This window comes from Malaclemys terrapin, chromosome 6 (assembly GCF_027887155.1).
Source record: "Malaclemys terrapin pileata isolate rMalTer1 chromosome 6, rMalTer1.hap1, whole genome shotgun sequence".
In the NCBI taxonomy this organism is placed as follows: domain Eukaryota; kingdom Metazoa; phylum Chordata; order Testudines; family Emydidae; genus Malaclemys; species Malaclemys terrapin.
In genome coordinates, this window is record NC_071510.1 from 113,504,668 (window position 1) to 113,532,585 (window position 27,918).

At 42.9% G+C, this 27,918-nt stretch overlaps 1 long non-coding RNA gene across 1 annotated transcript; it reads right to left on the reverse strand.

Annotated features, from left to right (window-relative positions):
* Positions 1–824: 824 nt before the first annotated feature.
* Positions 825–27,918, reverse strand: LOC128839587 (uncharacterized). Its single transcript, XR_008445481.1, has 4 exons — positions 27,869–27,918; positions 16,306–16,383; positions 7,824–7,966; positions 825–1,300 (listed from the first exon to the last, which is right to left on the reverse strand). It is a non-coding gene; the product is annotated as an uncharacterized LOC128839587 (long non-coding RNA).

Genomic DNA, 27,918 nt, shown 5'->3' on the forward strand with positions numbered 1-27,918 from the left:
CACCAGATGACCTTGCGACGGAGTACATTAATAGGAAGGGGTACTTCTCCATAGTGTTGCAGGTGCTCGTGGATCACTGTGGGCTTTTCACTGCCATCAGCATGGGGTGGTCTGGGAAGGTGCATGATGCACGCATCTTCAGGAACACCAGCATGTACAGAAAGCTTCAAGCAGGAACTTTCTTTCCTAACCAGAAGATTACAGTGGGGGATGTTGAAATGCCCATAGTGATCCTGGGGGCCCCTCTGTACCCCTTACAGTCGTGGCTCATGAAACCTTACACAGGACACCTGGACGGCAGTAAGGAACAGATCAGCAACAGACTCAGTAGGTGCCGGATGACAGTTGAATGTGCCTTTGGCAGATTAAAGGCACGCTGGTGATGCCTTTATGGCAGGCTAAACCTCACTGAGGATAATAGTCCCATGGTCATAGCCGCATGCTGTACGTTGCATAATCTCTGTGAAGCTAAGGGTGAAAGGTTTGCTCAGGGGTGGAGTACTGAGGCAGACCACTTGGCCACTGATTTTCAGCAGCCAGCTACCAAGGCTGTCAGAGGGGGGCTATTCGAATCAGGGAGGCTTTGAGGCAGCACTTTGACAATGAGCACCAGTAACATATCGCTGTCAGAGGTGCTTCAATGTTACATTACATGTAGTTTTCCTAGGGGGCAATGGTGACAATGGGGATATTATATTCCAGTAAGGAAGTGATTAAACTGCCTGTTCATGTATTGGTAGTGCCTGCTATCTCAATTTGTAGGAAACAAAGATGAATTATTGTTCAAAAACTTTGCTTTTATTAAACAAGAAACAACACACACACACGCACACAAAGGCACTTGGTGGGAAAGGAGGTACCAGGGAAGGGCAGACTTTCAGAGCTGTGTGTAGGTCCAGCTATCATTGTGAAAGTTGTCTGAGGGGGTGGAGTGAAGGGGAAACCGAGAAGTCCCAGAAAGCAAAAAGGACTATGCAGGCGGAGTTGGGGGGGAGGGGCATGAAAAGAGTTCTGAATGTGCTGCACTGGAGGTTGAGCACTGATCTGCTCAGTCTGCAGCATTATTAAGGACTTCAGCATCTGCATTTTTCCTCTATTACATTAATCATCCACTCAGTTGTGGCCTGAACAAACGCATGATTCTCTTTTCTGTTCTGTCGTTCGGCATCCCAGCACTCCTTGCGTTCCCTTTTTTTCTGGATTGGAGCACTGCAGAACCTCCTGGAACATGTCTTCTTTGCTGCGTCTTGAGCGGTTTCTTATCTGGCGGAGACACTTAGCTGAGGTGCGTGGGGTGTTCCTAAAGGCCACATCCGGTGAAGCACAGGGGACAATGCACAGAAGCGGGATTATTACATTCACACACAGCATTGAAACATTTCATTTAAATGCACCTTTTGCAATATTGCCATCACTTTCTCACTGACCCTAGCCAGGCACACATCTCTGTGAACACCCAAAGTATGATAAGTATTGGCAGGGGGAGGCACTTCACATGGACAAAAGAGCACGCACTCTTTGCAAAGGTCGTGGTGCAGCATTCTAGGGAACAAATTCTAAAATTCTCCCACACTTTTCCACAGGCAGGGGTCATTCTAGCAGACATCTCACTGCTAAGGGTAAGCAGGGAAATGAGGGTACATCTACTCTATGCTTGTGGCTTCTGCTCTGCTTGCCTATGTGCCCCACACAAATGATTGCCAAATGGCGCGGGAAAGTTTCCTACAATGGGGGAAGGAACAAAGCAGCTCTGCCACGGAACCTTGGGCAGAGGATTGCCGAGGACCTCCAGGAAACTTTCCTGGAGATCTCTCTGGAGGATTCCCATGAGATCTCAGTGTGCATCAACACCATTCTGCTGTACCGATTAGCTACACAGGGAAATGTCCAGCTCACAAAAACACAGCCAGCCTCTCACATTTCTATGCCCTGACCCCACCTCTGCACTACACAAGCCACAGCCACTTACTAGGAGTCTCATCTCCTGCTTCTTGCTCGCCGGAGAGCAACTGTTGAGACTGACTAGACACCTCCGGAGTGCTGAACAGTTCCTGGCTGCCTGCCCCACCCGCGACCCCATCAGGAGCTACATATCCTCATCTAACTCCACCTCTTCATCAATAACTTCGTCCTCCGTGTTAGATCTTCTTTCCACCGTGTTCATGCCCTATGAAGTATCCAAGAGGCTCTTGACAGTGGAGGTGGGGTTGCTACAGAGGATAGCATCCAGCTCCTTATAGAACCAGCACATCTTAGGTGAAGCACCTGAGCGACGGTTTAACTCCCTTGCCTTATGGTATGCCCGCCTCAGCTCCTTTATCTTTGCTCTGTACTGCAGCGTGTCCCGCTCATAGCCCTTTTCATACAGGCCTCGAGAAATCTGCCTGTAGGTACCCCAAATCCTATGGCTCAAGAGCAACTGGGACTACACAGCCTCCTCTCCTCATACACTGAGCAGATCCAACAACTCTGCAGTGGTCCAAGCAGGAGAGCATTTGCTGCGATAATCCGCCATGGTCACCTGGGAAGATGTGATGGGACTTCTCCACACTGAGCCAGCAGGAAATGGAATTTCAAAAATTCCCGGGAGTTCTAAGTGGGTGGGTGGGGTGGATGGGCAGTGGAGTTCAAACTGCTGACCAGAGTGGTCAGGGTGGGCATTGTGGGACACCTCCTGGAGGCCAATTAAAGAGATGAAATCAAGCATGGTGTCTACACTGGCACTTTTGTCGACAAAAATGTATAGGAAAAAGACTTAAATCTCTCATGAGGGTGGATGTATTTTGACACTAAAACTGGGCATTTTGCCTGACAAAATTAGCCTCGCAGTGTGTACACACTCACTGTTTTGGTCAACAAAGGGCAGTTTTAGTGACAAAACTTGGTAGTGTAGACAAGGCCCAAGAAGATATGTGGATATTTTATTGCTCTTTTCCTCTCATCTTTGTCCTCTCCCCTATTTATAATGGATCCTTTTCTTTTTCTTATCTTCTGTGTAGTGTTTTCCTTTCCTCTTTTACTGTTTTCTTTCTTCATCTCTCACTACCACAACTTCCCTGAAATCTTGTACCTTTTTCCTTCCCTAGATCTTCACTTCTTTCTACTGCATTATGTTCCTCTCTCCTCCCCAATTTCTCTCTCCCACAGCGTTCTCCAGTCCTTGTCCTTTCTTCCCCATTGCTCTTTACTGATGTCCTTCTCCAGTTTCTCTCCTACTTCTATTCCTTGGATGCCTTCTCCACATACCCAGACCCTCACTGTCAAGGACCCTGCTATTCCCACTCCATCCCTCCTTCCTTCTCTAACCCCCTCCAAGTTTCTCTCCTCCTGATCTGTCTTTCCCTCTTCTGTGAGTCTCCCTCTCATTCCTCCTTTCCCCCCCCCCATCTTCCTCCCACAGTCTGTCCTTTTCCTACTTCCTTACCCTCATCTTCTCTCCACCCATGCTTCTACAGCCTGACAACTGGGAGCACATCTTCAAGGTTTGAAAGCCGCAATGGCATTTCATTGCGTGCTCAGTGTGGGCCTTAACAGGTTATCCATATGATCTACCTCCCAAATGCTAGCATAAGGGGCCTAGCTTTTTATTAGACAGTCCTGGGTGTACCTAAGCAGCAGTAGCTTTAAATAAAGGAAAAAATACATGCATATAAATTAGTATTAATCAATAGCTTCTAAGACACATGCTAACAGTTCTATGCCATCAAAACTGAAATTGTGGTAGTAAAATACATCTCTGTTGCTTCTCTGATGAGAGGGGCATATTTATAGTGTATAGTACTTTACAAGCTGTGTGTGTATAGCCAGAATTTGATTTTGGGGGGAAGGGATCCAAATAACAGTGCTTCTAGATAAGCAGCAACAATCATACGGACACAGATATTTCCACATTAAAATTGCTGACCTTCTTTATGAAAACAGCACACAAGCATATTTTTCAGCTACCAGCAATCCAGCACTTTGACATCTCTTGGTTAGCTTTTGTATAGGGTTTAATCAAATGATAAAATCATAAATCAGTCATTTTAAAAGGGGCTTGAAGTATGTATGAATGGACATTGTTAGTTCATACTTGTCTGCATGTTAATTTGAGGCCTGGAATTGTTCCAATTGATGCTTTGTCAAAAAAAAAATCATAGGGTTGGGTTTTTAATTTTATTTTTGTTGTTAACTCTGTCATTGCAGCATTGCATCTATGATTGTCTGTGCCTTGTAGAACTCAAGCCCACCCTATTCATTCCAGCATCCTGAAATGAACATAAAAAGGAAAGATCTTTGGAAGATACCACATTGTGATACTGTGGGTGTAATTTCCAAGGATACCTCCACCCTATTTGAAAGGGTTGCCATGGCCAGGCTAGTAGTCTGAAAATCTGGCCCTTAATGCCTAGAATCATAATAGCTCAAAGATCTTTAAGCACCTAAAGATATGCATAGGCACCTAGTGGGATTTTTAAAAGCACGTAAACAGGTGCCTAACCTACTCAAGCATTTTTGAAAATCTGGTCCCAAATTCATAGAATCTTCATGACCAGTTGAGGCCCACACTTTAGTAGATCTTAGTCATAGTCTCCGTGTAATTAGCGAACAGATGGTATATCTTCTTCTGTAAAAAAATTATTTTCAAATGTAATATGGTTGAAAAACATACACCAAGCAAAACTTTCAAAACGTTGCGTGGGAAATGCGCACACACACACACCCCCTATAATTTGCTCAGCTGGTTTTATAGGCACAACACCTCCATAAGGTTTTAAAAAAATCTTTCACACAATCTCCGGAATATGCAAGCTAAATGAACTGTGCTGTGTGCTCTCTCTTATGGAAAATCTCTTTTAGCTTCAGACTTTCAGTTGTATCTATAGGGAACAGCTTTATAACTGCCTTAAAAGGTCTATCTCTCAGTAGAGAATGGTACACAAAAAGGAAAAACCAATCATTTACTTGTGAAATTTAGTCCGTCACTTCAGTATTTCCTGTCTCACTGGTCTATTTTATCAAAGACTGAATGGCTTTCCAACTATAGCTAAATGGAAGCAAGCTTGCCATTATTATTAAAACCTTTTTCCTCTGACCATGTACTTTCTACTGGACAATTACAAAGCAATAGAAAAATTACCAGCGGAAAGTACATCTATGCTAGTTCTTTTTGTGTGCATATATGTTAAAGCCGTTATGCACAAATGACTGCACACATACACAAAAGAGAGCATGCAGACTGCAAATACAACCAAAAAGAGCTAAAAGATGAGAAAAGATACAGAGACAATCACACAGCCATTTATAACAATACCTCCATTTATCTGTAGACATGGCTTATGTAAATAAGCTCACACATGAAAATGTTACATAAAACTGCTCTTAAATAACTAATAAAAGCAGTAACTTCCCTTTCAACAAGATCTAACATGTTAATATGGTAAAATGTGGACGTTCTTAAGGGATGGATATATACTGTGGGATATAGAGAAGACTGGAGCTTAATGTTTCATCATTAGGCACCCAGGGCTAAATTATGCTTTTAAAGCACAGCATGTAGCAGCTGACATTGCACTCTCCTGCAGAGACACCTGAAGACACTAAGGGCTTGTCTACACATACAGGGCTGCAGCAGTGCCTCCATAGTGCTTAGTGAAGACACTGCCTATGCCAATGGCAGAGCTTCGCATTGGTGCAGGTACTCCTCTCCCCAAGAGGTGATAGCTATGGTGATGGGAGAGCCCGCCCATTGAAGTAGCACTGTCTACACCTGGGGTTAGGTCAATATAATTACATCGCTCAAGGGTGTTTTCCACACCACTAAGAGATGCGGTTATACCAGTTTAAGTTTGTAGTATAGACCAGGACTAAGACTCTAATTTGGTAGAGCAGAGGTTCCCAAACTGTGGTCCATGGACCACTATTTTGCAGAGCACTTGCTGGTACTCCATGAAGAGCTGTCTTGTGACATCATGCTAGCTCTCTCCCTTATTTCCAGCTTGTCAGCCATCCCTGATGTCACCTTTCAGGGGGTCTCTACTGCTCCCTGACTGGCTTTCTTTGGGTAGCTCCTGGTCAGGATAGTTCTTGGCCCCTGTCCTGCAAGTAGGCCTAGTGGTCTGCTTTGGTCCCTTTGGGCTTTGTTTCTGGAGGCAGCCTGGTGCAGAGACGTAGCCTCATTGCTGTCCCAGACCTTTCTGCCTCCCTTTAGTCTCGGAGCTCTCTCCTTTTATAGCAGGCCTTGTTTTCCTCACTGATTGCAGCTGAGGGTGATTGGCAGTTATGGTAATTGCATGGGGGTGTGGTTTGCCTGTAGGCAGGGGTGGCTGCCCTTCCCCTTCTGCCTTTGTTCAGTATGGGGTTTGTAGATCCCATTACAGCGCTATTAAATTGCCTTTAGAATATTATTTTCACATGTTTACAACTGTGGTAACAGGCTACGTGATTGCCAGTGGGTGGGGAGAGGAGGGAGGGGAGTGGTCCCTGTGACAATCTCAATGGTTCCTTAGGAGCCTTTGGATGTAGAGCTAACCATGCTAATTTACTGAGATCGATTTTAGCTAGGTATTCTTCTGACCTTATGCAATGCTTGGCAGAATCCTCAGTAATATTTAACTCAATAACATTTACTTACTAGTATTTAACCCACAGAATTGCGATGAGGATTAATTTAGTTAATGTTTGTACAGTGCATTGAAGCTGTGAGCGCTATTGCTAAATTAATAAGTTTCTTTCTCCTTGGAGATTTTGTTGTTGTTGTAGTAAAACTCATAAAAAGCTACTGCTGAAACTGTTTGGCGGTTTAATTTGCACCATGTTTCTAGCAGGGCAGCAAGTCCGGAGCACAACTCTTAACAGCAGAATATACTCAATGGAACGACAACCCTACAGAAACTCTTGCATCTGCAAGTCTGGAAACAAGTGCTACAATATCTTTTTACAGGAACACTCCCAACAGTGGCTGAAGCCCGCAGGGCAGAACTAGGATGATTCCACGTTAGACATCTACACAAAATAATATTTTGTTTTTTTGTTACACTCTCTTCATCAGAAAGCGAAGCCGTACCTGAAATGGAAATCTGATAGACACATTCGTGTGAGGCAACAATGCAAGTTACTAAATCAAAAATATACAAAAGCAACTCTTCAAAAACAAACATGGAAACACATGGTTAGGTCAAACCCTGAAAAGACAGTATGCTGCCTACTGGGAAGACACATCAAAAACACACAACGCTAGGTTGTTATAGAGCATACAGATACAGAGATTGCTAGAGGACACAGAATCTATGAATTGTTATGGGTAAGGCTAAGATTTTGTCACGGTTATTTTTAGTAAAAGTCACAGACAGGTCATGGCAATAAACAAAAATTATCGGAGCCCAGGACCTATCCGTGACTTTACTAAAAATAACCAGGGAGAGAGAGAGAGAGAGAGAGAGAAAAAAGAGGAATGGAGCCTCATGTGGGGGTGAGGAGACTGACAGGCCGAACCCCCCACCATGGCAGGGGGCATCGCCCCAGCTCCAGCGGCCACAACGAGGATCGCAGCCATGGGGGGTGCACAGCCCCCTGCTCCAGAGCTGGCCACAGCTGCTGGACAGGGGCACACAGCCTGGCTGCAGGCCTCCCTGCCCCAAAGCTACAGGGCAGGGGCAGCAGTGTCCTGGTTCCAGCTGACAGCTGAAGCAGAAGAACTCATGGGAGATCCTGTCAAGTCATGGAATCTGTGACTGCCGTAATCTCCGTGACTAAATTGTAGCCTGAGTTATGGATCAGAGAAGCATCACAGTAGTAAATACAAACTTACTACAGGGAAAGGCACAGAACACAGGCAGACTTACCAAATGCAGACTCCTCAGTCCCACAGGCTATGTCTTCACTAGAAATGCTGCACCGCTGTAGAGCTTCAGTGTAGACACTTACTGTAGCAATGGGAGGGGTTCTCCCATTGTTGGAGTTGATCCGCCTCCCTGAGAGGTGGTTTCTAGGTCGATGAAAGAATTCTTCAGTCGACCTAGCGCTGTCTACACCAGGGGTTAGGTTGGCTTAACTATGTCGCTCAGGGGGTGGAGGGGATGGGGGATTTTTCACCCCCTCTCCCCCAAACAATGTAGCTGGGCCTACCTAACTTTTTAGTGTAGACCTGGCCTAAGTCACTTTTTAAAACAGGTCTTATGCTCCTAAGTCACTTAGGCTCTTTTGAAAAGCTTTTGCTGTTTTGAGATATTGAAAGTTTTTACCCTTGTGATAACCACATTAAATAATTATACAATGGCACTTGGAGAAACAGAGGGGGCCTAATCATGACCCATCAAAATTCAGGAGTAAGGGGTATGCAGGGTCCCATACCCCCACACATGGGGAATTCAGAAGACTACCATACCAGTGGTGGCTTCTCAGTTATTCCAAGGTGTCTGACCTGTGGAGAGCCCCGGTCTTCTCCAGCAGCCAAAGGAAGCTCCTGGTTCTCTATCTCCCTTGCATACGGAATGTACAGACTACTACCTAACATTGTCACCTTGTGCACTGCAAGAGAACTAATCTTGATTTCACTGAAGTCAACGGCAAACTCCCACGTTCACATAGGGAACATGTGACAGAGCCAGGAATAGAACCGCTTTCACCTGTTTCCCAGTTCATTGCTCTAATCCTTGAACCATGCTTCCTCTCTTACTAATGCTATATATAGGAATGTATGTATATTTTGAATTTATCACTGAATATTGTCACTTTTCTGTTATTTCATGTACTTTAAGAAGTTCTAAGACTTGGTTTGATTAATCCCTGAAATGTCTGGATGTATTTCTGAAATGTACCCCAAATCACTTGAAGTTTCCATTCTCCTTTCCCACCCTATCCTTCTGCTTCCTATATTAACATTTAAATGATGTTAATATTTTCATTACTTTTGATATTCATTATTTTAATCTCTATGGTCAAGATTTTCAAAGGTATCTAATGATTTTAGTTGCCTCCATTTTTGAGTGTCTGACTTCTTGAAACGTACAGTAAGGGAGCCTCAGTTTTAGAAAGTGCTCAGCACCTACCATCTGAAAAGTTCACCTTCTCAAAGTTTCTCACATTGGATGCCTAAAAATTGAAACATCCAAAATCATTAGTCACTTTTCCAAAGCTTACATGTGGCTATGTGCAATACTCACACAAGCCCAAATTCTGTCTTCTGTTATACCTGAGTAACTCTACTGACTCAAGTGGGGTTGTATTAGTGTAACTGAGATCAGAATTTGCCTCATAGCAAATATCAACTTTAGAATCTATGAACATGTCAATGCATTAATATTGTTAGTTCTGTCTAGTTTTGGCTTTTCATGGTGAATTGCTCCCTCTACTGGCTAAGTGAAAAAATAACACAGTAGCCTGATCTTTACATAAGGTTCTCCTTAATACAACATTAGACAATACTGTGAAGTTTTCCAGGGCTGTTCGTATTTCTCACTAGTTAAGTTATACTGGTTTCTGAGATATAACTATAAAATAATCCTAATTTGCCATCAACTGATTTTTCATTTTTCTAAACCAATTTTATATGAGGGAAAGAAAATTATTTTACTACATAATATAATATACAGAAGCATATGAATAAAACCTAGAAATAAAAGTGAGCACACCCTCAAATAAAAAAGCATTTGTTCCATTGTTTAAAGAGCAAAGAATATATTCATTTGTTCTGATTCATTCCTTACCATTATTATTTTTAAGAGCCAACAATGTACTAAGTGAATTACAATGCATAAATACAGACAGGGTCTCTCTAACAGGCACCTAAAAAGTTAAGCCCCAATTCTTCAGTTGGACTCCAACAGGCATAGTTCTGCACCCACGTGGAGCCCCATTAATCTCCTTAACTTTGAAGGGGTTCCCCACAGCCTAAAAGACAGAGGTTAGACAAGATGTACTGGGAAATCCCCCAGTGAGATAACTTAGAACATTTTTCTTAGTGGGAGTGGTAACGACATTTTATTGTCATTGGTTAGTATTTGTAAACCCTGTGTCGGAATACTGTTTTCAAGAGGATGGAGCCTGGTGCACTGGGATAAAGAGGTCATGACAGACAGAAGTGAGACAAGGAAACTGTAACACAGCGCAGACTCAACCGGCGGCACCTCCTGCTGGTCGTCCTCAGGGAATTAGCTCTCCCAGCGTCCAGAGTGCCCTCTGCAGGCCGGTGATCTGCCTTACTGCTGGCCCCGTGTCCCTTCCAGGACCCCGGTGCCCTGTTTACTTGGGGTGCTGCCCCTCTGGCAGCAACCCCTCACAGCCTCAGGGTCTCCCCCTCCCAGGGGAACCCCCACCCACTACCCCCACTTCACCTCAGTGTTCGGCTACTGCCAGTCCCCATCTAGCACCCCGCTCACTGGGGCAGACTGCAGTGTAAGCCACTCATCATAGGCAAAGGGGGTTCGGACCTGCTGCCTCTGCCTATCTGTGGGTTGCCCCCTGCAACCCTACACCTACTAGGCCTTGCCAAGCCTGCAGCCTGGGGCTTTCCTAGGCTGGAGCTCCCAGCTCCTCTAGCCCTTCCCCAGCCCTGCTCCCAATCTAGGTGTCTGGTAAAGTTCCCTGCAGCCAGGCCCTTCTCTCTCTGAATGCAGAGAGAGAGACTGAGTGGGCTCCTGGCTCACTGCCTCTTATAGGAGCTAGCTGGGCCTGATTGGGGCATGGCCCCAGCTGAGTCTACTTTCCCCCAATCAGCCCAGGCTTCTTGCCCCAGCCACAGCCCTCTCCTAGGCTGTTTCAAGCCCCGCAGGGCAGGAGCGGGTAACCACTCCGCTACAGAAACAAAACAAGTGGTGAGGGCGGAAATGATGGGGGGAGGGACCCATGCAATCAGAATCAAGACCAAAGACTAGGCAGCAGCCATGTTGTACAGAGACTTCAAGGCTTCACATAAGATACTGAGACTTAATCTGGGAGATGAAGGGGATCTAGATGAACAAAGGATATGAATAGGGGAGCAATAAGGTCCAAACAGTGGGAAACCAAGATAATTTTGGCTGCTGCTCCCTCCAGCCCATCCAGAGTGCAAGGTGGGAAACAGTGAGGTCAGAGAGGAAGTGGTTCAAGTAGGAGATAACTTGACCAGGAACAATTGTTTTAGCTCTAAGGGTAGAGAGGAAGACAGGTTTTTTAAATGTTGTGGAGAAACCAAATCCCACCATTTCTATCAGCGGGGTGATATCTGTGTGGGGTGAAAACAGGCCCACCCAGAGAGGCCCGGGCCACTTTCAGCTTTTGAGGCCCCGAGCTATAATAAAAATAAAAAATGATGACACATGAAAACAAAATAAGGCACCAAAAAAAGAGTGACATAATTTCAATATTTTTTTATTTGACAAATGCTTTTGTAGCCTTTTTCTGTACAAATGCACTAATTATTGAGGAAAAAATCTAGCTTTCGTGCAATGTCACAGTTGATATTAAGCATGGAGAGCCCATTCAAATACTCTTGTCCCATACTTGAACCGTAATACTTCTTTACCTGCTTCAACATGTTGAAGGTGCGTTCACCTGAAGCCATTGATGCAGGCAAACTGACAAAAATATGCAATTCAATTGTGATATTAGGAAACACCCGACAGAATCTAAGTTCGAGTATTTCTTGAAGTAATTCCTTTGGCTTGCAATCCAATTTAAAGTTTGTGGAATATATTCGTTTGCGGAAGATGTCCTCGTCACTGAGAGCTTTTGAGATTTCTTTGTTGTACTGTTGCTGAAATTGTTCAGCTGCAGAAAGCGGATCTTTTACTCAATCTGTTGAACTGCCAAAGAAACCTGAAAAGGGTACAAATTAGTCGCAGTGACTCAAATCGACGTGCAAGACCTGATTGAATAGAGTCAATGACGACAAGGAAGACATTGACCCTATAATGCTGCTTGGCATCAGATTCAGTAGGTAAATTGCAATTGGTGGAGAACTCAGATGAAATGCCAATATTCTGTGCTACTAATTTGACTCAGTCAGGATTGCATCCCATTGTTCACGAATCTGTTGAATGTCATTGATAAGATTTTCAATGTTATCCCGCTCAACATCAAGTGTAGCATTGTGTGCTGCAATTACCAGATTAATTTGGTGGATCATTGTAAGTAGCTTCATCCAAAAAGAGGACATCAGAATACATTCAAATTTGGACATGTGCTTCTGAATAGATTGAAGTTCAGTTCGAGGCTGTGCAGTGAGATTGAGAGATTCAAGCTCATTTAAAGCCTCTCTCACTGAATTCAAATGCTGTGCAACTGGTTGAACTTCATCAATCCATGCAGAGCATCTAGTTTTGGACATCCCATGCAGTGAAACAGGAAGATATTGCTTCAGAATTTCCCACCTTTGGGGATTGCTACTGAAGAGATTGTACATTTGCTGAACAGTTCCAAGGTAAGTAATTGCCTCTTTGCATGATTCAACACCTACAAGGTTTAGTGTGTGGTTTCCACAGATGGAGAAAATACAGTTTGAATTATGCTCAAGCAGAACTGCTTGTACACCTTTGTACTTTCCAGCCATATTAGATCCATTGTCATAGGCTTGACCAATGCAGACTTGAAAATCTAACTTAAAACCTTCTAGAATTGCTAGTACTAGAGCAGCAATTTCTTTTTCAGTTTTCTCGTGAAATTATTAAACAAAATAAACCTTTCTTCAATAGAAAACTTTGAGCGGTCTACAATTTTAACATATCTAATAACCATAGTAGTCTGTTCCTTGTGAGAACAATCAGGAGTGACATCAACAATGATTGAAAAATACTTGGCACTTTGAATCTCATCAAGAATTGTTGTTTGTACGAATGACCCACATAGCTCAATAAACTTGTTTTGTATGCGGGTGGAGAGATAATAGACATGTTCTGATAAAAATGGGTCATATTTGCTGAGGAGCTCAACTATGCCTAGAGAGTTTCCATTTGCATGATCACCAATACGTTGACTGGAACCAAAGAAAGCCAATCCCCACTCAGAAAGAAAAAGGATGACATTCAGGATGCACTCAAGGAGTATTTTCCAGTTATTATTTTCTGTAGAGAGTTCAGTCAAGAGTAAATTCTCAACTGAACTTTCAGCTGATGCTGCCCTACTGGCTGATTTCCATACAATATAGTTTTCTTTGTATGACGTTGAACTCTCATCTGATGGTATTTGGTCTTTCAACTTCTTCCAACCTCTGTTGATACTCCATACTGATTGATCAGAGAGAACTGATGCTGTGATAAATGAAGCGGGAGTGGGGATAGCTCCCTGTTATGGACATCCAGCCAGTTAGCTATAAAATGCCTCTTAGTAACTGTTCACTACTTGCTTTACCTGTAAAGGGTTAAAAAGTATCACTGCTATGCATAGGTAAAAGAAAGTGAGTGGGCACCTGACCAAAAGAGCCAATGGGAAGGTTAGAACTTTTTAAAATTGAGAAAAAACTTCCCCTTTGTCTGTCTGTTGTTGTTGTTCTCGGAGAGAGGCACACAGGGCTGCAACTATGCTGTAAGAAGCTTGGGGTCAGGTATGAAAAATTATCGGCATTATACCTAGAAACTACTCATCTGAAACCCCAGATATGTAAGTAGATCAGGAAATGTCTAGGAAGGCGTAATGAGGTTTATCTCCTTTTTTTTCTTTACGGCTTGTGGACTCCTCTGTGCTAACCCCAAAAGCTTTTGTTTTGCTTGTAACCTTTAAGCTGGATCTCAAGAAAGTTATTCTTGATGCTTAATCCTTGTAAGGGTTTTTTTTTTTTAAATCTAGCAATAGCCTGCGTTTCCAGATGTATTTTCTTTCTTTCTTTCTTTCTTTCTTTCTTTCTTTCTTTCTTTCTTTCTTTCTTTCTTAATAAAATTTATCTTTTTTAAGAACAGGATTGGATTTTTGTGTCCTAAGAGGTTTGTGCACATGTTTAATTAGCTGGTGGCAACAGCAGATTTCCTTTGTTTTTCTTTCTAAGCTCTTCCCCGGAGGGTGGGGGGGTGAAAGGGCTTGAGGGTACCCCAGAGGAAGGAATTCCCTTGGGAGCTTAATACAAGCCTGGAGTGGCCAGTATTAATTTTTAGAATCCTTGCAGGGCCCCACCTTCTGCACTCAGAGTGCCAGAGTGGGAAATCAGCCTTGACAGATGCATTTGCAGCACTTTTGTTGAAAATGATGCAGGATTCACAGAACAGAGATTGTTTTTCCATAAACAGTCTCTTGTGCAGGTCTCACCATTTGGAAGAATTTTCGTCAGCAGACGAGTAGGGAAAGCATGATTATCAGCATCTTGTGGAATGTTATTTGGAATTTCACAACAACTAATTTGAAGAAAAGATTGCATTTGAGCAGCATTGCTCTTGTCAATAATTCCAATGTCAGTCACAGTCAAACTCATGAATTGCTCTTGCTGCGTAAGATCTATATCTTCCTGTTGCTGTTGAGTTTCTTGACTGTACACAGGATCCTCTGCTACATCTGTTACTATTGGCACATCTCCTTCTTGACTACTGTCCTCATGTTCAGGTATTGGCATTGAAATATTGCCTGTTGCAGCTGCGGAGTTTTCATTATCTGTAGCATTGTTTGTTGGGTAAGGTGTGTTTTCCAGTGGTTTGAGAAATGAAGTTATTGGCTTTGAGCTCTTAGCTGCTGCTTCACTCAGTTGTTTTCGCTGTCTCTTGCTTGGACCACTTTCAAATCTCCTCTTCATAGTGATCTATCTGGTCAATATGTAGCCTATCCATACTTGAAATATTCTGCTATAAATAAGTAGCTTATCTACACCTGTAATCTTCTACTGTAAACATGTACACAAATGCTGTATGATACACAAATGCTGAAAAGACTTAAAACAAAGGAATACTTAATTAAGAACACAAAATGAAACACTCACACAGGTTATTATCCTTATCACTGAATCAAAACTCAAGCACGCAAGGTATAATATAACAGGCTGAGCTGAAGACAAAGGGATGACATATATATATATAGTAAACACAGACATGGATACAGACAGTGGGATAATGTCCAAAAATTTCAAACGTGTTCTCTCACAAAACTCACTATACAAGATCGTCCTCACAAATTTTCACCTTGAATTTGGGCCTATAGACTACGAAAGCCTATGATGATGGCCAAGCTATCAAGCTAGGGCTCAACCAACCAACCAGTCACCTCTTTTAGCTACCATATGAAGACAATAATGAGGAATTATCACCAATAAATAATTCCTTAGTCAACTAGACGTCAAACTATAAAGACACTAAAATATAACAATTCTCTACCTTTCAACACACACTTGATCCAGCACCAGCCACTACTAGTGGTTTGTTTATATAATCAGCTGATCTGAGAAAACAGGTTCATCATAGTCTAATCTTGTGCCATCGGGACCGATATATTTTTATTAATATTTATGAATATTTTTAATTCTTTAATATGACAAAATCTATATCAATTAAAAAATATGTCTTTTATCAAATCATGTCTCTTATTTGCTTAAATTTGCAGCTCTAAGCTGAGAGAGCATGTCACATTTTGGTCCAATAGGGATGCGCGTAAAAACAATTTGTGAAACTTATCAAACGCCAAAAAATTAACAAGTGTCTAAATTTGAGGCCCCCTTTGAGCTTGAGGCCCAGGCCAAATGGACCTCCTGCCCCCCACGATTGGCCCTGGGTGAAAGAACAGTTAAAAACTACCCCAGGAATGTGAGCTTGGGTGACAGGCCAGGGTGGTATATTACCAACAGTAATATAAAAGGGATAACCCGTTCTCTTCTTACTCAGAATCTCCACAGCTCAGAATCACTCCTTCAACATTGAACCCCCTCTCCCATCAGACAGTCCCAAGCCACAAATACACCATCAACCTAACCCCATTTACACACACAACCCTCCAAGCCCAAATATCCCATCCCAAGGCTCAGAACTATTCTCCCTCTGGCCTGACACCCACCATACATCAGAAGCCCCCCACCTACTTGTTATTTAGTCTGGAAAAGCAGGAGAAGAGGTAACAGAGAGCACATTCAAATAGCTGTGTGGGGCTACCTGCCAGATACTTTTGTTCTGCATCATCACTCTGCTATGTGCTACAGGGCCAGAGATCCTCTCTTGGCAGCCGGGTGTATTGCGGCCTCCAGGGGCTGGAGTTCTCCCAGACCCACCAGGTGTGCCCCAGTGGCAGCAGGTGGTTCTGCAACCTGAAGTAACACACTTAAACACAGTTGTGATACTACTGGTGGGGTTTGGCCCTTCATGAACAGCCACTGCAGCCAGTGTGAAAGGGGATTTTTAAAAAACATCTTTGTTAGCTGAAACCAGGCTATAGAGGGTTTCTTACCTGATACTGTAGACGCAAGCTGTGTTCCAGCTAGAAATGGGCTCAGACCAAACCTCCAGATCTGAATGTCGCCAAATCCTGGAGTAGGGAAGATCAGAATTCAGTTCCAGATTCCAATTTTGCAGCTCAAGCCCATCTCTAGCTACAGTTGTGTTAGGTTGTTTGTGTCTTAAAAGGGTTTTTAAAAAGTTACAAACCACAGTGTGCACAGGGCCTAATGGAAGGAATGTAAGTGCTGGCAGCAGTGTTTACATGGACGACACTAATCTCTACACAAAGTTGCTTTGTGCACCTAGTCATTTCAAGTGTTAATTTTCCTTTTCTGTCTCTTTCTTAAATGAAACTAATATATTTAATACCAGACTATTTAATACAAAATGTAAACATCAGAAATGTAAATATCACTTTCTGAAGAAATATTTAAACAACACCCAACCAAGTTTCTGTACCAACCCCCAAAATAAACATGCCTCCTGGAACATCCCCCACTCCCTTGGTGTCATTCCAGTTTTTATGTTCTGCAGAGTGTGAGCACTGTGCTATGCAGATCTCTATACCTAGCTTAGCCACTATAGTTTGCTATTCCCATAATCATTGTGTGCCTAGGCTAGTCTTGCCAGTCTGTTCAATAAAGTATGCACTGCATGAATGAGAGATCATAATAAGTGACCTCTTTCTTTCTGTAAGTTGTGAACTGCACTTACAACAGAGACAACTGTACAGCTTGAAGTAGAAACACCTCTTATGCTTTCTATCATGTAATGATAGAAAGATAAAATAGAAGCTATGGCAAATTATTCCAGGGACAAACATTTATTACGTTTATTACAAAACAATTTCACAGAGAAAGCAAGGAAGAGTACATCATCTAATTGAAACTGTGAGGCATTCAGGTACTATAGGCAGAATGTAATGACCCTAATTGGAATTAGATCAGAACCTCAGGGCTAATGTGTTCTAATATCCTGAACAAATCAGGTATGGAGGCTACACACCTTTTTCAATACACAAAATAAATTCTTTTTGAATCCTCACACAACAACTATTAAGCCAATTTATGGTGGATTAAATTTCTCTCTCTCTCTAAAATGCAGGGGGCAGTTCTCTCCATATGCATGTGGAGCTCTCAAAAAATATCAGCTGGAATCCTGAATGTGTATGGAGAAAAAGAATTTATCCCTTAGAATGGAGAATGCACTACAAAGACAGAATCCCTCTTAAACTGCACTGTTTAAGAGCTAATTAACATTCAGAATCAAGACATGTCTAGTTTAAAGCAGGGCTAGTCCTAGGTATGGGAAAAGTGTGTAGCAGCAAAGGGATCCATATTTTGTAGGTATGCATCCGAAGAAGTGGGCTGTAGTCCACGAAAGCTTATGCTCTAATAAATTTGTTAGTCTCTAAAGTGCCACAAGTACTCCTGTTCTTTTTGCGGATACAGACTAACACGGCTGCTACTCTGAAACCTGATATTTTGTAGGGTGCCATGCTATAAGAGCATTTACTCAGGGCTGTCTGTCCTGGAGACATTTCAGCTAGAGAGATGCCATCCATGGGCAGAAGAATCGGGATATCTGCTTCACCATTTTGCCATATCAGTTGCAGCTAGCCACAATCTCCTTTTCTGGTCCCATTAGTCAAGGCCGGATTTAGGGACAGTTAACCCAGACACCTGGGGTGCTGAGCTTGGGGGGGGGCCAGGCTCGGGGTGCATCTTTATGGCCAGTGACCCTAAACTCTGCCTAAACTTTATGGCCAGTGATCATACAATGGAAGGGGTGGGTCAGTAGACGCTCCTCGTCTGGGGCGTCATTTGATCTAGGGCCGGCCCTGACACTAGTGATACTCAAAACTTCAATCTGGCTGCTTTCCAGTCCTGGTTAAGGAAGTCTTCTTGGGTCTCCACACATCTGCCTTTGAACAGTATCCTCCAAAACCTCAACTGATCCATTTTTCAAGAATTTTAAGATTGTGGCACAAAATATGACAAAAATTAGGACATAGAAAATTACGTCGGACAATCTGTCCTCAACACTCACTACTGTAAAGAAGATAAAAGAAAAGCACTGTAGCGCACAATAAAAAGCACTAGCCTTAGCACTCAATTTCCTGCCTTTTGATGTTTTTTTTGCACCTTGCAAAGTTGAGACAATTATGAAAATGATATAAGCAGCTTTATAAACTGGGGCAGAGTTTTATTCTAAAATGGCATGGATCTACTCTACAGTGAGTCATGAGTGAAAATCTTTAAATTCACATATTGGCCAAATGAGCAAAGTCCAAAGTGGTGGCGAATCAAACACATTACAATTGCCATGCCCACCCCAGCTCCAAGAAGCAAACTGACCAAATCTCCTATTATGCTCAATCCATCAAAATGTGTTCCAACCAACCTCAAGCCAGAGAAGGAAAAAATATCTATAAAATTGTTGAATCTGCCAAAAAAAAAAAATCACACATTATATCTAAAATCATATTTCTGCTGTGACTACAGCACTCAGGAAGGTTCTTGCTCATAGCATCATCCATTGTGTCCTGTGATTCATCTTGAATTGTCATCATGGTGGACATTAGTTTTTGTCTTGCAAATGGCTTAAGATAATTATTTAATCATTAAAGACTTCAGATGGCAAGCTCAGGTCTGACTAAAAGTCTGAACATTGATAGCTGCATGGGACATTTGTGCATAGAAACAGTTGCATTTGCCTGGAGCCTTCTCCTTTTAGAATGGAACAGAATATTTATAATCAAGTATTATCCGTGTGAGAATATCAGTTGTGAGAAGAATTATGCTGTTAAGAAGGGAAGGATGGTTTTGTGTTTAAGAAGCTGGATGGAGACTCAGGAGCCCTCGGTTCAATGGCCAGCTCTGCTACAGTTTTCCTTTGTGCTCTTGTAAAAATCACTCAAATTGTTTGTGCCTCCATTCCCCATCTGTAAAATGGGGATATTAATTCCTAACTCTCAGAAGATACAATAATTAATGTCTGTGAGGGACTAAGGGACATGAGGAGATTTAGGCATCTAACTGCCACTTTTGGCACCTAAATCCAAAATGCAAATATCCTCCAAACCTCTGCTCAGCTGCTGCCTAACTTTGTAGGTGCCTAAAGCCCCAATCTAGATTTCCACTGGTGAAGTCCCCATGGCACTAAAAATCTGTGATTGGGCATGTGCACAGTCACCTCTGTCTAGGTGCTCAGACGCCTAGCTCATACCTAAGCTCCAGTGGGATTCCCAAACTAGGTGTTGCCGTGCCTATCTCACACATGGGGCTCGATCCAGTGGGTGTTCTCAGCAGCTGCTTACCAGATCAGACCCTACACAAAACAGTACTGGAGAAATTATCATCCCCCTTCTAACCTTTAGTCCAGTGGTTAGACTATTCATGCAGGATCAATTCCCCCTGCCCATTCAGTGTAGAGCAGCAATTTGAACCTGGGTCTTCCTCCTTGCAAAAGTGTGCCCTTATCCACTGGGTTGTGGGGCATTCTGTTACAGAATGCGCTCCGCCTCTGCTGTTCACACTGTTCCACTGTGTCTGACTAATTAAATATACACTGGGCCAGAGAGTGAGTGAGTCTGTCTCTATAGCCAAATGGGTAGGGCACGCATCTAAGGTGCAAGAACCCGAGTTCCAGTCATGCTACTTTTTGGGGTGGGGGGAGCCGAGCAAGCACTTAGGTACCTAGCTCCAAGAGAAGTTGCATGGCTGTGAATCCTGAGTGGAGAGAGATGTCTCCCTCTGACCCAGACTTAGGCCTGGTCTACACTACAAAGTTAGGTCAACATATGCCATGTTAGGTCGAGTTAATAATGTATGTGTCTATATTACCAAGTCCCTTCAGCCAACCTAAAGGGCTTGTAAAGTCGACTTCTGTACTGCACCTCCATGAGACGCGTATCGCTTTAGTCGATATCCACGTGTCAACATGGGGATAGTGTAGACACTGCGCTGTGTAATTCGAATGAATTGGCCTCCTCAGTGCTCCGCTGTGACCGCTCTGGAGAGCGCTTTCAACTCCACTGCACTTCAGCCAGGTATACAGGAAACAGCTGCCCCCCTGTTAAAGCCCCAGGAACTTTTGTATTTTCATTTCCTGTTTGATCGGCATGGAGAGCTCGTCAGCACAGCTGACAATGGATGCTCAAGCCTGCAAACACATTCCAGCCTGGAGCACACAGGAAGTAGTGGATCTTATTGCTGTGGGGGAAGAAGAGTCTGTACAGGCAGAGCTCCGAACCAGCAGAAGAAACGCTAACATCTATGCCAAAATCAACCAGGGCATGGGGGAGAAGGGCTTAGACTACACCTGTTTCCTCTGTATTTTCAAACTGGCTATCTTAGGTGATTCCCCACTCAGCAAGCTGGCTTTTGTGGAGCCCTTTTTTAGGTGCCTCACTCTCCCTGTGCATTGTTAGGCACCCAGGCTCCCTATCCTTGGGTAAGTGGATGGCACTCGGTGGCAGAGCACCTAAACATTAGGCATTGCAACACTCAGCCTAAGTCCCCTTTGTGGATCTATCACTAAAATATTCTCGTAGTGATAGACACACAAGGACAGAGACAGATAAGTCCTTGATCTGGTTTGCCAGGACTTGCATGTGAAATTGCTCAAACTGTTTAATGTGCCGTCTATAGAGAGTCCATCTCTCAAAAACATTCGATTTCAAATGTATCAGAAGAGTCCCCACTGGAGAGCACTTGCACTGTCATGTGGTCATGGAACAGATGGCTTATTTGTATGAACCTCCTTGGGCAGCCCGGTTTATGTAGAATAGCCGTAGACCCTTTCTGTTGACTGTATCAAAGGCTTGTGTCAAGTTGATGAAAACTGCATACAGGTCCATATTCTGCTCTAAAGATTTTTGTCATGAGGCAGGTCCAGGAAAAATGAAGTCGGTATTACTGCAACCTGGTATGAAACCACACTGTGCTTCTGGTAGATTCTCCTCAGATATATTCAAATGAGTCTGTTCAGTAGAATGTGAGTGAGTATTTTTCCTGCTGTACAGAGGAAAGAAATGCCTATGTAGTTTCTGCAGTCAGCTTTGCTGCCTTTGTTTTTGAACAGTGATACAATAATAGCAGCTTTATAGTCTTGTGGCATTTCTTCTTCCTCCCAATTGCTACTCAAGATGTTGTGAAACCTCAATAGGCTTTGGGCCTGCTGCTTTGTACAGTTCTGCTTGAGCTTTGCTATGTTGAAGGCTGTTCTGCTGAGCTTGGAGCACCTGTGCTCTATGTTGGTTAAGCACTGCTCTTACCAATCTGTGGTCTGTCCAGCATTCTGCACCATGCATAGCTCTGCTAATTCTGACATCACGGATGTCTTGTTGGCAGATAATAGCATAGTTGATCAGGTGCCATTGTTTGGACTGTAGGTGCATCCATGACATTATATATATTTAATTTTTCCTAAAGTTGATGTTAATGATGCACAGACTGTATTCTGCACATTTACCCAAGAGGAGGAGTCCAATACTTTTCATCTTTCCCACTCCATATTGTCCCATCACATCTCTCCAGTCACTGCTGTCTCTACCAACTCTAGCATTGAAGTCTCCCAGCAAGATGAGCTTGTCATATGCAGGGGTTCATCTGAGGATGGAGTCCAGGTCAGAATAGAACTGCTCCTTGCTTTCCTATGTGCTGGTCAGTGTAGGTGCATAGGCACTGATGACAGTAACATGCCGTAAAGGATTCAGGGGGAATTGAAATTTCATGAGACGTTCATTCAGGCCAGGGGCGGCTCCAGGCACCAGCGCAGCAAGCGCGTGCCTGGAGCGGCAAGCCTCGGGGGGCAGCCTGCCAGTCACTGTGAGGGCAGCAGTCAGGCAGCCTTCGGTGGCATGCCTGCGGGAAGTCCACCGGTCCCGTGGTTTCAGCAGCAATTCGGCGGCGGGTATGCCGAAGCTGTGGGACCGGCAGATCACCCGCAGAAACGCCGCAGAATCCGCGTAACCGCGGACCACCCGCAGGCATGCCACTGAAGGCTGCCTGACTGGCATGCTTGGGGCAGCAAAAAATATAGAGCCGCCCCTGATTCAGGCCATCAGGAAGTTGTTGCAGGAAAGATGTTCTGATTGCAAATCCAACTCCATGTATCCTGTCTTCATCCTCTGCTTTTCCTTTCCAGAACAAAGTGTAGTTGCTTCCTAGCTCACTGAGGGAGCCTTCACTGGACAGTCCAGTCTCACTCAGTGCTGCAATATCAGTATTGTAGCAGGCAAGTTCTCTAGAGACAAGAGCTGTTCTTCTTGCAGGCCTTCATGCATTGCCTCCATCCATAAAGGTGCGGACATTCCATGCTCCTAAAATGAGTCTTTTCTTCCGTGTTGTTTTTTGACTGCTGTAGGATGATCAGCTAGCTGTGGTAGTCTGGCCAGATGTTATGGGGCAGGCATTGTTTAGGGCACCTTTTTTAGCCCCCTCCTTTAAAAAGGGTGAGAAGTGCTATCCTAAAAAGGGCTGCTCAATCGCTTAGGATGCTGCCGAACTTCTCTGCTGACCCAGGGATGGAGTTGAATGGCCTTTGGTCCCAAGGCCCCCTATGTGCAGGATTGTGGCTACTACAACTACCAGTGGTCATCTCCACCCGTTGCTTTGCCATGCCCCCATCGCTGCAGGACTTGGATCAATAATAAGATTATGCTGATGGGTTGCCATTTACAAGAAAAAAACCTGTGCGGGAAATTTTTAATCGAGAAAGCTGTTTCACAGGGGCAGTCCCACTCTATAGGGCGGGGGGAAGCAGAAACTCTCTAAAAGACCCTAACCCAGGATGTAACACCTCTCTCTGCAGAATCTGCATAGCAAGCTTCTGAGGGACGACATGGCAAGCAGGAGCCACAGAGCTTCTGCCTAGTAGGCTGCAGCAGGAGCTGGAGAACGGCAGGTAAGCAGGGAGTGATGGAGTCAGTCTGTGTACAACTTGTAGGAAGCAGCAGAGGCCAGATTCATAGACTTTAAGGTCAGAAGGAACCATCATGATCATCTAGTCTGACCTCCTGGGGCTCCTGCACATTGCAGGTCATAGAACCTCACCCACCCACTCCTGTAATAGACCCTTAACCTCTGGCAGAGTTACTAAAGTCCTCAAATCATGGTTTAAAGACTTAAAGTTACAGAGAATCCACAATTTACATTAGTTTAAACCTGCAAGTGACCCGTGCCCCTACTGCAGAGGAAGGGAAAAAAAACCCAGGGTCTCTGCCAATCTGACCTGGGGAAAAATTCCTTCCCAACCCCAAATATGGTGATCAGTTAAACCCTGAGTATGTGGCCAAGATCCACCAGACACTTGGGAAAGAATTCTCTGTAATAACTCAGAGCCCTCCCCATCTAGTGTCCCATCACCAGCCATTGGAGAGCAATTGCAGATTGGCCACATGCCACTGTAGGCAATATCATCAGATCACCTCCTCCATAAACTTATCAAGCTGAATCTTGAAGCCAAATAGGTTTTTGGCCCCCCTCTCTGCTTGAAAAGCTGTTCCAGAACTTCACTCCTCTGAGGCTTAGAAACCTTCATCTAATTTCAAGCGTAAATTTGTTGATGGCCAGTTTATATCTATTTGTTCTTGTGTCCATATTGGCATTTAATTTAAATAACTCCTCTCCCTTCCTGGTATTTATCCCTCTCATGTATTTATGAAGAACAATCATATCTCCCCTCAGCCTTCTTTTGGTTAGGCTAAACAAGCCAGGCTCTTTGAGTCTACTCTCATAAGGTAGGTTTTCCATGCCTCGGATCATCCTAGTAGCCTTCTCTGCACCTGTTCCCGATTGAATTAATCTTTCTTAAACATGGGAGATCAGAATTGCACATTGTACCTAGAGTATTTGCAACCTTTCCATTTCCTGCCAGCCTTGGGGAAATATCCCTTTCCCTTTAGACATGTGTCTAAGTGCACATTGGGAAAGCCTTTGAAGGATGGCTATTAATCATCATTAAAAGTTCTTCATATCTGCAACAGTCCATCTGCCAGAGAAAGCAGCAAGTCCAAATGCTATTGTGTGTGCAGGTAATTGGGGGAAATATTTGAAAAGCAAAGGTGCAGCCCTAGATCAGAAGCTAATTAAGATGAAACATTCGCAGGAGTTTAAGCAAACTATTTCTTGTATGTGAAGTCCATTTTCTCTGGTTTTAATTAATCTTGTTTTTAGTAAGATTAATATTGTGTCAATAATTCTTGCAGCTGTCCCCAAAAAGAGGAGAAACCCATAACGTTTAAGGAAAAGTGCTGAAGAGTCAAATTACTGGAATCTACTCCCCCCTCTCAGTCTTGGGCAAGGAACCTGAACAAAAGTGTCCATCCCAATAAAGCCTTTGTCTACATGGGGAAATTGACCAGCATAGCTATTGTGGAATAAATTATTTTGCTATAGCTATTCCAGACTAGCTCCCTAAGAAAGTGGTCGCTCTATTCACTTGTATTGTGGAACAGAATGTCCACCTGGGGGAGTTACTCTAGAATAAGGTAAATTAAACCAGAATAGCTAAAAGGCCAATTTTCCTCATATAGTCAAGGCCTAAATTTGTTGCCATTAGGCTGTAGTGGGTCAACACACAGGAAGAGGCCAAAGGACAAAGCAAGAGATGATCTTTTGATGCACAGCCTGCATGACATGTGGTTCAAGTAGAGTAGAGAAATATTAATACACAGTTTCTGGTAGACTAAAATAGCCTGTCTTTTTCTTATGCCAAGCCAAAATAGGGTGAATGAAACTAAGGAAGCTTTCTCACTCCTAGAATGGAATAATTCCTATTGTGTTTCTTCATGTTCATCTTGGAGTAATGATTGATGTAATAAAGATGTAACATGCTGATCACACTGTTACTGGCTGGAATTTATTTTCTGGCATCAACCAGGGTTAAAAAAAGACTAATATCCTTGCCACATGATGTGGGTCAGTACATATCCACTGACTCAAATGGCTCGAATGACTGTTAGAATCAGTACTCCATTTGCCCATTTTTCAAATGGTCTGGGGTCTGTTTGAGGAGGAACAGTATACTTTTCACTGAATTTTACTTCTTTAGCTACTTAATGGTTGGAAAATGAGTCTTTTGATGCATAAAATTTTTCACTGCATGAAAATGCATGCCCTCCAATGTTATTGAGAGAGAACTGCTTATCCTTGATAGCACAACAAACCATTTATTGGCACAGATGCCAGTCCTGCTAATAGTAATATTTGCTCTTATGTAGTATTTAAACCTACAAAGCAATTTGCAAACATTTGCTAGTAAAGCCTCATAGCATCCCTAAGAGATAGGTTTTGTTACAAATTGATAAAGCAAGTCAGAGAGTTTAAGGCTCTGAGTTATAAACAGGTGAGGGAAGCGATTGCGGTATCAAACGGTGCATGCGAATGTGAAACTACCTGGTTGCACAGTTACTGTGACTGTGTGTGCAAATAGGGTAACTATTTGCAAAATACAATTTACAAGTGGCTTATAGTGTGTGTATGCGTGTTTGCACACATGCACCATCTTTTGATACTCATATGCAGTTTCATGGCCTCACAGCTCATCAGTTTGTATTGACGGAAAGAAACTGAAGTTATGCAGCCAGGAACAATGTAATCTGTTTATTTACACTATGTACATAAATCCTGTTAAATCGAGATAGACCAAATTGCACACAGCTAATTCCAGAAACCCTAGCTCAGGGACTACTGACAGCCACCAGAAACAGCTGCCTTTCTCTCTGTCCTTCCGGGTCTCAAACTCTCTCTCAACAGAGACAGAACCTTTCCCTCAACAGAGTCAGAACCTTTCCCTCAGTGCGGAAACTGAAGAGCAATAGAATATTCACCCTTAGAAAATTCATCACACTGCCCTCTGCTCACATATTATTGTTAAGCTAGTTCATTACAGTATTGACCACCAAGAATCAGACATCACAAATGTGAACTGAGATACAGTACAGGGACTTAATGAGCCAGATTCTAAAGTCTTTTCCACTGGTTTTATACTGATGTAAAACCTTTGACTTCAGTTTATTGCTCTGTTTGATAATTAGAGCTGGTCAATAAATGTTAATTTTTTTCAGAAAAAAAATCAAAATAATTGCAGGTTTAGAAAAAATAATTTTGGTGGCTTGGGGGAATTTGTGAAAAAAGTTTTACCAAAATATTTAATTTAATTATTTTTTTCAAAATAAAACATTCAGTGTCCATTTTAGATTTTTCCTCCTTTCTCTTTTTCCTTTCTCCCCTTTTTCCCTTTATTTTCATTTTGCCACTGAAAAGGGGTGAAAATGAAACAAGTGGTGAGAAATGGGGGGGGGGGGGGGGACAAAAAAAAAAACCCCAGAAGCCTGCAACAATTTTGTTTAGTTAAAAACCATGATTTAAAAAAAAAATCAATTTTTGGTGAAAATTGCCAGTTTTGAAATGGGTCACTTTATTACTGAAAAAATGCTTAAAATGAAAAATGTCCACCAGCTCTATTGGTTATCTGAAATTGCTTAACTGGTTTATTTTATTGATTAACTTCTTGCATTATGGTGTGCTGGCTAATTAATTTCTCTGACAGTTCACAACTTACTTGCATTACTTCTCCACACTTCTTTATTATTTAGGTATTTATTTATTTGTGGTATCATTCCCTGTATGCTAGGTGCTTTCCAAACACTTCTTGGTTTCTCCCGCTCTTCCTCCTTGTCAACTTCACTTTACCACTTCCTTCTCCTCATCCCTTTTACCCTACTATATTTTCTGCTCTCATCATTCTGTCTCCTCCTCCATTCATCCTGTCCCTATTCCTGCACTCATGTTCACCCTCACAAATCTCTACACTCCACTACATCCTTTTCTGAATTCTCCTCCTTCTTTCTGATAACAACTCCAAGTCACTGGAGTTGATAGCTGGAGAAGGTTACTAGCTAACAGAAAATATGGGATTTTGCAATAACACCCAGACTCTAGCTGATGGATACTATACGATGAATCTCTAGCAGTGGAAATAACACAATGTTTCAGAAGGAAGTTAAGCAAATTTTGTTGAAACAAGTATGAACAAACTTGGTACCAAAAAATAACAATTTCTAGTGCACAGAATCATCAGAAACCATTGCAAACAAGCTGTCAGATGATTTATCAAAACTTAATGTCAGACAAATACTTTGACTTTTTGGGACAAAACAAAGGAGCTATAAGTACCTTTGATGCAAATGGTGCAATGGAAGCGTGAGTGGGATTATCCATTTGCAGTAATGGTTTAGTATTTGTTTTATTTTATCATTGTGGTCTGTGTGTAGTTTTGATCTTGTTTTCACTTCAGTGTAAGAAGATATTGCAAGCTGTCTGTTAAGCACTTTGGAACAGAGACTATATTTGTTTCTATACGCTGGTAACTATTCCCAGCGTGGAGGTGTTTTTTTTATGCCGTGACTACACTGCCACGTTAAAACGCTGCTGCGGCCAGCGCTTTAACGTTGCTAGTGAAGACGTGCCCTCAGAGAGCACTTATTGAGGGCCTCTAGAATCCTTAAAGGCTAAAGAAGTTGTTAGTATGTCTTAACCCAAGTGTTTGCACAGAAGGGCTCTTACCTGAGTATTGCCTTGAAGATAGAGAAGGTAGGTGAGGTAATATCTTTCAT